Below are 12509 nucleotides of genomic sequence, written 5' to 3' on the forward strand. Positions count from 1 at the left end.
GGATTATTAGTTGGAGGGGATGTGAATCCTCACTAAGCAATACGTCACAATTCCATGCCAGGTCCAGTTAGGTCGCAATAATGTAAACCTGAGCTCAACCCTTTGTAGCTGTAGCACAGAGTAGAAAGACTTAACTGAGGAGAAACGTGTACAGCATTTATCAGTACCAAAACAGTAAAAAGTAGAAAACACAACTCAATAAAAATGTCACTCTAAATGATACAAAAACAAAAAATCTTAATAAGCAAATAAACACCACAATTACAAACATCTGATTTAAGAAATTGAGGGGCATGTGTATCAAGCTAAATTGCGATCGCAAACACTAAAATTCGCAGAATTTCAGCGTTTGCGATCGCAATTTAGCTGTGTGCAATGTATGAGACAGAAAACCACTCGCAAAATAAGGAATAGCAAAATTTGCAATTCCCTATTTTGCTATTGCATTTAAGTAATCGCAAATGGCGATTCCTTAAATGCAATGTAGGAAGCACAGAAACAGTGCTATTTGGGCGTAAGGAATCTCGCAAATGACCACCAACTTCAAGTTGGTGGTAACTTGCGATTTCTTTGAAAATTTCACTTTTTTGCATTTTTTAAAGTTTCATGTGGTGCACATACATGCCCTTAGGGCATGTATGTGTGCAACATGTACAAACATATATATTTCAGGGGTGCAACAGTATGTCCTTTTGACACCCTGGTACCCTTGAAATTGCATTCTCAATTTGCGATTCTCTAAATATGGATCGCAAATTGAGAATGTCTTCCCATTCATTCCTTTGGGCCTCCTAGCCCGTAGGAATTAATGGGAAGGAATTCCTTATTTGCGAATCTCAATTTGCAATTCGCAAATAAGGAATATGTAGGATTCGCTAAATTGTTAGCAAATCCCACATACATTGCATTATGCGATGCTCTAATTGCGATTTGCTAAAAATGGCAATTTGTGAATCGCCAAAATCGTTTTTGATACATATGGCCCTGAAAGACATGCATTTTCAAAGTTTTAGATGTTTCTAATGCCAAAATGCAAAAAAATCAAACGCAAGTATCTGGTCCCGCTAGACCAGGTCAAAGTCAAAAGTTAAGGTAGACCATGAAGGAGCACGGGTCGGGTACAGGGACCAGGTTCTTCCTGGTGAAGATCTTACCTTCTGACTTAGTCGTTTTTCTAGAGAAAAGTCCACATAGATGAAGTCGTCGGCAGGTTGGAGTGCCAGCTGGATCCGGAGAGGGGCTTGTCAAGGGTTGCCAGCTGAAACGGGAAACATCCATCACAACGCAACTTTTACGACGCACTACCATTACAACGCAGGATTTACAACGCAAGTCATTACAACGACTTGTGCTGGAGGGCGCTGTAGGATAGGGAATAGTTTAATTTACTATCCAAAACCTTCCCTACTATCCACGGGGACTGGAGTTGGAATAGTAAATTAAACTATTCCACTATCCAGCGCCCCCCAACGCAAGTCATTGTAACGACTTGCGTTGTAAAACCTGCGTTGTAAAGGCATGCATAGTAAAAGCATGCGTTGTGATGACATACATCCGCTGAAGCACAGGACCTGCGGTATGGGCTTCGGCTCTTGCAGGAAGTGTGATGCTTTCAGGTTTAACAGCTGGAAACCTCCTAGGAGGGTGAGGTCTAAAGTCCAGGCCCAGGAAGGTGTTGTCGTGGTCTGGGTACTGCTCTGTATTAGTCCTGGTGAAATCCCCTAAGTTTGGTCTTAGAACCTTTTCTGGAAGTCAGGATCCGTTCAGCGGGGCAAACCATCAAGTTAAGTCCGACCGGGCAGTTCAGTGTCGGAGGCTATGGCTCAGCAGTGGTCCAATGTTAGCCTAAGGTTCTTTTTAAGAAAAGTTCAGAAACATTTTCTAAATGTTCAGTCTTGCAATTTTAAGAAGGGATAATAGTACACTCTAACACCAGCCAAGAGTCCTGGGCCTTTTGGGCACCACTTGGGGATTAGGACTCAATATCCCAGAAGCCAACAAAAGGGTCCAGCAGATATTTTAGCTTCTTGCAACTTTTCTGTTCCTTGAGTTGAAAAGGAGGCTAACCAGCTAGCCCGTGGATCCCACTCTTCTGTCCTAGATACAAGTTGGGAACATGTCCAGCCCTTTGGGGTTTTTCGTCAAAGGTTTAATAGCAGATGCACCTTCTTTTTTCTTACATAGGTTCAGAAGTGTTCCAAAGAAGATACTGAGGATGCCACTTTTATTGCCCCGTGCCAGCAAGTGGGTGGAGGGAAAATCCTGGCCACTGCATAACCAATGGGGTAAAAGTTCCCTGGGGTGCCCTTACCCATGATTGCAGCACTTCCTGTGTGTTTTATTGTGAACTATCCCTCAGTGCCCTTCTCTACCTAAAACTAATGTGATTAAACCTTTCTTCCCTTGCACAGAGCTCTAGTCACACCCCTAAGGTGTGTGTAGGAAAATGATAGAACTTCCCCTGAATCCATTTCTGAAACAGGTTTTCCTCCCACTGTGATTAGTGCCACTCTTGCGACTTGGACAATGGAAGAGAAATGCCTAGGTTAAAGTTCCATCTACCTATGACAGTGAATACCCCTTTGAAGATTGTGCAGTTGGTGGTCGCCCCATGCCAGACCATTCTGGCAAGGCCCATTTGTTTCCTTTCCTGGGAGCCATTCACCACTCCTTGCAGGGGGGCAGCAGGCTGCCAGGTGACAACTGGGGATTAACTCTGAAAAGGCTGCAAGACGCTTTAAGCAAGAAAAAGACAACTTTCAAAAAGTGGCATTTCCAAATTAGTAATTAAAAATTCGTCTTGACTTGATTGGATTTTTTTATTACTATTAATTTCAGTCCTTGAATAATGGTTCTTGCTGTGCCCAAACCAAAGATAAGCATTATTAGGTGTTACAATGCAATCCAGTGCTTTTCTATGGGAGAGCCAGTTTTATCACAGTGAAAAACAACTTTGGAGATTTTTCAATGGCTGGACGCATGTCCGACTCTTTAAATATCATGCACCCTGCCCTGTGGGCATTTAGGGGCATATTTATCAAAGAGATGCGTCACACTTGAGCCACACAATGGGGCGTAAGGGCAACGCAAATACTAAGTTAGATTTATCAGCGTATGTAAGGCCACCTTGCATGGTGCTGGGTGGCTTAATGAATCTAGAGTAACGCAATGCAGCACAAATCACCGTGTTGTGTTACTCTGCCCCATGGAGGAGTTCCATGGGTGCAGTGTGGGTGTTCTCATGCATCCACCCCTGGCTTTTGGAGCATTTCCAGATTTACCAACACTGGCAGTCCAGGGAATTCAACAAAATGCTATGCCTCCCCAGGTAGGGTGTAACGAGGAGAAACATCTTTATTTCTCCTTGTTTTTTCCTCTTTCTATATTGGCTGCATTCTACACCATATAATGTTAAATATGCAGCATTCCTGCCCTTTCCCTATCATGCACAAAGTGACTTGCTGCAAAGCAAGATTTCTTGATAAATGTGCCCCTTAGTATCTACCTTAGGGTTATTTATAAAAAGAAAGATTTCGATCTGGAAACTTTGCAGTTAAAAACTACACATTCAGGGTGCAGGGGCAGACCTAAAGACATGATTTGCCTTGTTACTTCAGTGGTGGTACAATAGGTGTTACAGTGTACTAGTGATATTTAACTTACAAGACATGGGTACATAGAGCACCATCTATAAAGGACTTATGGTAAAATTAAATATACAAATCAGGAGCTAGCCAATTCTACATATTGTTGGGGTCAGAGCACATAACTGAGGCACTAGACAGCCAGCAAGACCCCAGTGTTCAGAATCCATAAACAAGCAATAAATACAGCAAGAAGGGGTGTGTGACAATGCATTATTATTATTTATTTATTATTTTATAGTCTTATAAAGCGCACAGCTGCCCAAAAAGGATTTCCTGGCGGTAAGTATGACAAAAAAAACTAATTGCAAACTTAGTATAACCATGTCTTCATGCTTTTGCGGAACGCAAGCAGAGAAGTACAGTCTCTGAGGGATTTGGGAAGAGAGTTCCACAGTCTTGGACCCAACACTGTGAAAGAATGCCCTCAAACTTGGCCAGATCGAACTTTATGCAAAATGCTAAAGGCCAAGTTGGTAGAATCAAGTATGAAAAGGAGCATACAGTAAAGCATAATTCATTTATCAATTGTAAACAATCTCTCCAGATCCATGAAGTTCATACACAAATATATTTCGCAAGGAGTCTTAGTTGTAATCTCTTTTGTTTATCAATTATTCATTATTTTCATATTCAGTCAAATCCATCAGCCAGCCAACGCGTTTCGTCCAAACATGGACTTTCTCAGGGTTGGAAATATCTCTTAAAGATAGCTGTAGCAACCAAGGAATATACTTCATTAGATGCATAAGTTTGTAGTCCCCTTGGCATCTGTTCGGTCAAGAAGTTTTAAGGATTATTGCCTTTTATCCATACTGGCATGCTCTCCGTGAAAAGCCGTCTGTTTAGCTTTGGGAAGACCTCAAGGAACAAGAAGGGACGTAAGGTATCACTAGGGCCTGAATGTAACGTGGAACTATTCTAGCTTTGGCCCTAAAGATGTAGCAGAGAGCCTTAAATTGAATCCATTGAGAGACAGTGAGCCAATGCAGAGTTGGTATGAGAGAGCCATGAAAAGGGTAGCAGACTTTAACATTTGTGTCTCTAACATGTTGTGAGACAGCCCAAATACATGCAGGTGACAGGTTATATAGGCACTGACAATGTCCCCTTAATTTGGCTGATTAATTTCCAGTGTCTGATTCAGGTTGCACATATTTGACAATCCTACGCCAGCTCTAGGGATCTTTCTGGAAAGATCCTCCTCGCCACCCTCAAGAGTGACTCCTCTGGCAAAGTAGGCAGACAATGTAATGGAGAAATCTCCACTGCCTTGGTGAAAAACTCAAAATGCACTGATTTTTTCACAACCAGTTTGATCACTGACCTAGATCATCGACACTGCTGGATGGAAATTGTGCCAGGGATGATCTTCATCAACTCCCACAGCTTTTTGATTTTGTTTTCTTAGTTGTTGGCCAGTGTTAGTCAACATACATTTCAACTACTGTATATGTATGTAAGTAAGCTCTTCAGGTGAAATAGTCAAAGGGATGCTCTGTGAAAAATACAATCTTCTTATTTGGTTATGCCTTAAAGAATACTGTGCTCCATTCTGCAAGAAACCTTCTCCAGACAAGCTGATGCAACAAGATCTTAAAGTCATCTGTCTATGGACTGTTTTCTTTTTGATATCCAGTGCTGTAGGTGCAGCTCAGAACAGTTGAAAAAGTCAAATTTTACCCTTGTCCTTCTAACAGCTCATTTCTTGTTCTGGCCTTAGTTCAAAAGTGGATGATTTATGCACAGGTCCAATAAATATGGAACATAGTGCCATTACTTTCCCTAAAATTCCATCAAAGATTAGATTGAGTCAATATAAGTTTATATATTTTTCCACCAGCCAAAACAATCTAAGCCCTGATCTATGGTGCTCCCACCTAATCTCTAAGTACTTGGAATACCATTTAATGTTCTTTTAGATGTTAGAGCACATGAGATTAAACATATCATGACACTGTGGATCTCAAAAGACAAAAACCTGCGTGTATCCCAAACTCATTTTCTATTTGAGTTCTTTTATATTCTGTACAGTTTATTAAACCCGTTTTTGTTGATAACTTTTATTTTTTCTCCATATTTTCTTTGGAAATCAACCATGCTTGGAATATTCATGATCTTCATCTGCAAGCTTTAACTAAGCTCTTACAGCCAGATTCATGAACGAAAAATCTGCTCGCAAAGGGCCAGATTCTCAGAATCTGGCCCTTTGCGAGCGCAATTTTTGCATTTGGGATTCATCAACCCAAATGCAAAAATCGCTATTTGCGAAATCGCATATTTGCGAGGAATTGCATTTAAGGAATCTCTATTTGAGATTCCTTAAATGCAATTCATTAACCAATTTTAAATTGCGAATTCGCAATATTTGGCCGCTATTTACCACGAAGTCTGACTTCGTGGTAAATAGCGAAAAAATAGAAAAAAGCACTTTAGTGCATTTTTCTCAGTTGCATGTTACACACACACATGTCCTTTGGACATGTGTGTGCGCAACACCTGTGTAAATTTGCATTTCAGGGGTGCTACAGGGTGTCCTTTGGACACCCATGGCACCCTTGAAATCGCATCCTTATTTGCGATTAGCAAATTGCTAATCGCAAATAAGGAATAACTCCCCATTCATTCCAATGGGCCTGTAGGCCCATAGGAATGAATGGGAAGTTATTCCTTATTTGCGATTAGCAATTTTCTAATCGCAATTAAGGAAGATGTAGGAATCGCAATATTTTTTGCAATTCCTGCATGAATCCCGTTTTGCAAGCCCTTAATAGCGATTCCTTATGAATCGCTATTACAGACTCGCAAAACTGGACTTTGATGAATCTAGGTGTTACTTCTTAAAGGCATTTACTTCCTCCTTGAGAAAAAATTATGGTACATATTTTAAGGTATCTAGCTCGTTGTTTTAGATGTCAGGGAATTCCTCTGAATATTATTTTGACTGTATGCAATTTTAAACCCTATCAACCTTCCCTACTCTGTGTTCTCTGTGTCTTCACTGTTTACCCCTAACCCTTCTAATATGTTTCCTTCTTATTAAGCCTATCTTTAAATATTGATTGATAAATAATTGATATGCTGATGGGCTAAGATATTGTCAACATAGCGATGAAGAGCAATGTGCCAGCAAAATTGAATCTACACTGTTTAATAAATATTTGAGATATTCTGTTCTTAATGCTAATAGTATTATTTCTAACATTCCTCAGTAAAAACGATTTTACATTTTTAAAGAGGTCTGCACTCATAAGAGTGAAACATCAAGAACATATTCAGTATCGGCTATCTATTGAAATAAACAGAGGCTAAAACATGCAGTGCTTACTTTGTATATGTAAAAGAAAAAGCAAGTTCCGGGCTAAGTCCGGAGCTCCCGACCCCCAAGTCCAGCGAGCGGCGCGCATCATAGTTCAACGCGAGAGAAACGGGCCCCAAAGCTAGGGAGGTGTGTAGGAACCGATCAGGCACCCCGTGCGAGGCTCAGTGGAAGAAAAGGTGCAGGAACGAGGCGATGACGGAGGAGAAGACGAGCTGCCAGGGGGAAAAGAGGAGCGACCCTAAGATGGCGGCGTGATCAAGCAGACCCGGGGAAGACAACAAGCCACACAGACGACGAGCAAGCCAGCCCGGAGACACAACACACGACTGCCCCGATCCTACCGCCCCAGTAGAAGAGAGAAGCAGTTAAGGCGAGCGATCGGTGCAGCAGAAGCAACCGCCGGGAGGGGACAACCAAGTAAGCAGACAAGCCCCGGCATAGCGAGACAGCGCGAGCAGAACAGCACAACAAGCGCGCTAGTCGCCCCCTTACTGCTTACAACCCGCAACCCAGAACTAAGGCTGGAAAATTTAAAAAAAAGGGGGACAGTCACTCAAGCACAGCCCAAGCAGCGTCTGGCCGGCAGGGGAAGCCAACAACAAGGCGGCCATCTTGGTGAGGGGAGAAGAAGCACAGGGCGGCCATCTTGCCAAAGCACCCTACAGTGGTACGCCCCGCAGTGTATGTTCAGCCCAACGAACGGCGCAAATACAAGGTAAAGAACAGCAATAGCGCAAAAGATACCAGCGCAGGAGACACGCGAAGACATCGTCGCAGAGAACGCACCGGCTGCCCTCTCCCAACTCGCGAGCCAAAACTCGGAAGTGTAAAACTTCTAAAAAAAGGCGCTCTCTCAAGCACAGCCCACAGCGAACAGCGCGAAACAGACCGGCGAGCGCGCTGGCCATATCTTTCACAACCCGAGACTCGGAACTAAGGCCAAGGCCAAGCAGCGTCACGTCAGCAGGGGAACCAACAACAAGGCGGCCATCTTTGTGAGGGGAGGAAGCATAGGGCGGCCATCTTGCCGAAGCATCGCTCTACCAAGCAAGTAAGCAAGCGCCGGCATAGCGGAACAGCACAGCAGATCAGCGCAAACAAGCGCGCTGGTAGCCTTGTTACTTCCTACAAAAAAAAAAAAAAGATCAACGCAGCAAACGAGATCCCTACAGCCCACGACTCAGATCTCAAACTTAAAAAAAGGGGGCAATCAGTCAAGCACAGCCCATAGTGAACAGCGCAAACAGATCAGCGCAGTTAACGCACTGGCCGTCTTCCCTCAACCCGCAACTCAGAACTAAGGCTGACATTTACAAAGCGGAGCCAAGGCAGTAGTGAAGCCAACAACAAGGCGGCCATCTTGGTGAGGGGGAGGAAACACAAGGTGGCCATCCTGCCAAAGCACCCGAACAGCGCACAACAACCCAACAAACAGCGCAAACAGATGAGCGCTACTCAGAACTAAGGCCGGCTTTTAAAGGGGGGCAATCACTCAAGCGCAACTCAAGCAGCGCCAGGCAAGCAGGGACGCTGATAACAACGTGACCATACAAACCACAACAAACGACCACCGGAACAAAGGCAAAAGAACCAGAGAGCACGGTGCAGGAGGCTGGCGGAGTATAGAACGAAAACCAGAGTGGTCAAGTGGCCACCCAGGTTTAGAGACGACACCACAACGTTGATAAACACCCTGAGGCTCAAAGAGGGTAAAGGGGGAGACAAAGCCGCAAGAGGACGCCCACCAACTGAAGGGAAGCCCAAGATCAACCAGGCCAAAAGAGGGACCGAGGCCATGGCAGGCAGAGATGGGAAACAAGGCACAAATGACCCGAAGAAGAGCAAGAATGAAATCCCACCGTCCCCGGGAAAGGAGCGAAACAACCATGGGGAAGGCACAATCACGCTGGACACGCTCCTAAAGAAAATAACCGAAGGGAACGAGCTGGCGAAAGCCACGAAAAAGACAGTAGACAGCATCCAAATGGAGCTAATAGCAATCAGAGCTGAGCAAAGCAGAGCCAATGGCAGAATAGACGAGGTAGAGAAGAGAGTAGGCATGCTGGAGGACAGCGCAAACATAACGCATAAGGACATGGGCCTTGTGATAAAGAGAACAACGGCGCTACAAAAGGCCATGGCGGAGCAGGAGGACAGGAGCCGCAAGGGGAACATAAGACTCCTGGGAGTTCCCGAGGAGGAAGAAGACACACCGGGGGCATGCGCCCTGATGCTGGAGGCCTTAATACCTAAAATAACGGGACTCAGCTTCGACAAACCGCTGGAGATTACCAAAGCTTACCGCATACCGGCCAGGAAGCAGATGAACAGCAATGCCCCTAGGCCCATTATATGCAAACCCCTAAGAGAAAACCAAACAGAGGCGATATTTGCGGTAGCCAGGAAGGGCCGCCCGATGATGATAAACGGGAGCAAAGTAACCATCACCCAGGACTTCTCCAAACTAACAGTCGAGGTGAGGAAAGGCTTCCTAGCCCAAAGGGAACATTTGCGAAAAAAGAACATTGCTTTTACATTTGCAGGCCCGTCCAGGATGAGAGTGACAGACAGACACGGAAGCAGAATCTTCGACGACCCCAACGACCTGCACCGATACCTGCGAGACCCGGAACCAGAGGAGATGGAGCTGCCGAGCCCAGGGGCAAAGAGAAGGGCATCCTCTGACGAAACACACGAAGGAGGTGAATAAGAAGGAGTGCTTTTGAAGGAACACGTGTATCGCAGACAACCATGTACAGGAGCAACAGCAACCACCGAGACTCTTGACTGCTACGAACAATAGCCTGGAGTACCAAGCATGCGCAACCATGCAAGGAGACTCTGACAGTAACAACAACTTACCTCAAAAAAATAAAGGGAATCTACCTCAGACGATATCAACATACTACCTCAGAGGGCCGCAGAACGAGTTTGGCCACAGCCACCGGGATACAGAACATGCCGTAAGCCACCAAACAGCAAGAACAACCATACCTACCTCAGCAAGGCCACGGCGGCCAGGGGAAGAACGGGCGGGCAATCCGCTGATCATATCCTTTTCTTTTGAAATTGACCATGAGGGGCGGGGGTTTTTCTCTTTTTTTGTTTGGATAACATGCTAAGGACTAAAAGACTCAGGAAGAACTTGGGGGGGGGGGAGTGTGAGGACCCTTGCTGTCGCACACCCGGTTTACTACTGACGGGGGGAGGGGGGAGGAAGGGAGGGGGTCGGGCCAGGGGGGGGAGTGAAGTCGGCGGATATGATAGTACATGGCAGAGCCGCCGGTTGCGTCTTGAACAAAGGACCTAGAATCTTGCCTTTCTCCACAGGCACCCTATACTTTTCCTATTTCTTTTTTCCCATCCAGCACCCCGGGGGGGGCCGCAGAACGCAAAGCACAAGCGACGAAGCCAAACCACCATGACAAATCCAACTAGAGCGGGCCTGTCCACTGACTTGAAGGTAGTGTCCATGAATGTTAAAGGACTGAACCACCCAGTCAAACGTAGGAAAATCCTAGACTACTTGTCCAAACTAAAGGGAGATGTGTACATGCTCCAAGAGACCAAGCTCTCCAAAGAGGAGGCGAATCTACTCAAAGCCAGATGGATAGGGGAGGTACTCTGCTCACCGGCAAAAGGGAAAAAAAGAGGAGTAATAACTATCCTGAGCAAGAAGGCCAACATGACAACACTAGCAGTAGACACTGATGAAGATGGCCGCGTGCTCATAGCAAGCGTCCAGAGAGGAGGCGACACAATCCACATGGTCAATATCTATGGTCCGAACTCGGAAGACAAGCAATTCTGGCTGGGAGTGGACAGCAAGCTATCAGATCTCCCCCAAGAGGACCTCCTGATCACAGCCGGGGATATGAACAAGACGATGGACCAGGCAACAGACAGACACCCAAACAGACCGAGTCACAACTCCAACAACAACAACAACACCCTGAAAGACTTATGCACCAAACATCAACTGGCAGACCCGTGGAGGCTCCAACACCCGACAGCGCGAGAATACACCTTCTACTCACACCCACATAACTCCTACAGCAGGATCGACTACATACTGATGTCCAACACACACACGCACCTCATAGAAGACACGGAGATAGCCGCAATCACCATCTCAGACCACGCTCACATAACACTCACTCTAAGTGGGAAACACAATGAGAACCCAACGAGGAGGTGGAGACTGAACGATGACATCCTCCAGAACAGGGAGAACGTCAAAGAAATTGAAGCCACAATCAAAGAGTACCTCGAACACAACGACAATGGCGAGGTAGGGAAAGACACTGTATGGGATGCCCTCAAAGCGACAATAAGGGGGATTTGCTCTCTCAAGCACAGCCCACAGCGAACAGCGCGAAACAGACCGGCGAGCGCGCTGGCCATATCTTTCACAACCCGAGACTCGGAACTAAGGCCAAGGCCAAGCAGCGTCACGTCAGCAGGGGAACCAACAACAAGGCGGCCATCTTTGTGAGGGGAGGAAGCATAGGGCGGCCATCTTGCCGAAGCATCGCTCTACCAAGCAAGTAAGCAAGCGCCGGCATAGCGGAACAGCACAGCAGATCAGCGCAAACAAGCGCGCTGGTAGCCTTGTTACTTCCTACAAAAAAAAAAAAAAGATCAACGCAGCAAACGAGATCCCTACAGCCCACGACTCAGATCTCAAACTTAAAAAAAGGGGGCAATCAGTCAAGCACAGCCCATAGTGAACAGCGCAAACAGATCAGCGCAGTTAACGCACTGGCCGTCTTCCCTCAACCCGCAACTCAGAACTAAGGCTGACATTTACAAAGCGGAGCCAAGGCAGTAGTGAAGCCAACAACAAGGCGGCCATCTTGGTGAGGGGGAGGAAACACAAGGTGGCCATCCTGCCAAAGCACCCGAACAGCGCACAACAACCCAACAAACAGCGCAAACAGATGAGCGCTACTCAGAACTAAGGCCGGCTTTTAAAGGGGGGCAATCACTCAAGCGCAACTCAAGCAGCGCCAGGCAAGCAGGGACGCTGATAACAACGTGACCATACAAACCACAGCAAACGACCACCGGAACAAAGGCAAAAGAACCAGAGAGCACGGTGCAGGAGGCTGGCGGAGTATAGAACGAAAACCAGAGTGGTCAAGTGGCCACCCAGGTTTAGAGACGACACCACAACGTTGATAAACACCCTGAGGCTCAAAGAGGGTAAAGGGGGAGACAAAGCCGCAAGAGGACGCCCACCAACTGAAGGGAAGCCCAAGATCAACCAGGCCAAAAGAGGGACCGAGGCCATGGCAGGCAGAGATGGGAAACAAGGCACAAATGACCCGAAGAAGAGCAAGAATGAAATCCCACCGTCCCCGGGAAAGGAGCGAAACAACCATGGGGAAGGCACAATCACGCTGGACACGCTCCTAAAGAAAATAACCGAAGGGAACGAGCTGGCGAAAGCCACGAAAAAGACAGTAGACAGCATCCAAATGGAGCTAATAGCAATCAGAGCTGAGCAAAGCAGAGCCAATGGCAGAATAGACGAGGTAGAG

Source organism: Lissotriton helveticus, chromosome 7 (assembly GCF_964261635.1).
Source record: "Lissotriton helveticus chromosome 7, aLisHel1.1, whole genome shotgun sequence".
Lineage (NCBI taxonomy): Eukaryota > Metazoa > Chordata > Amphibia > Caudata > Salamandridae > Lissotriton > Lissotriton helveticus.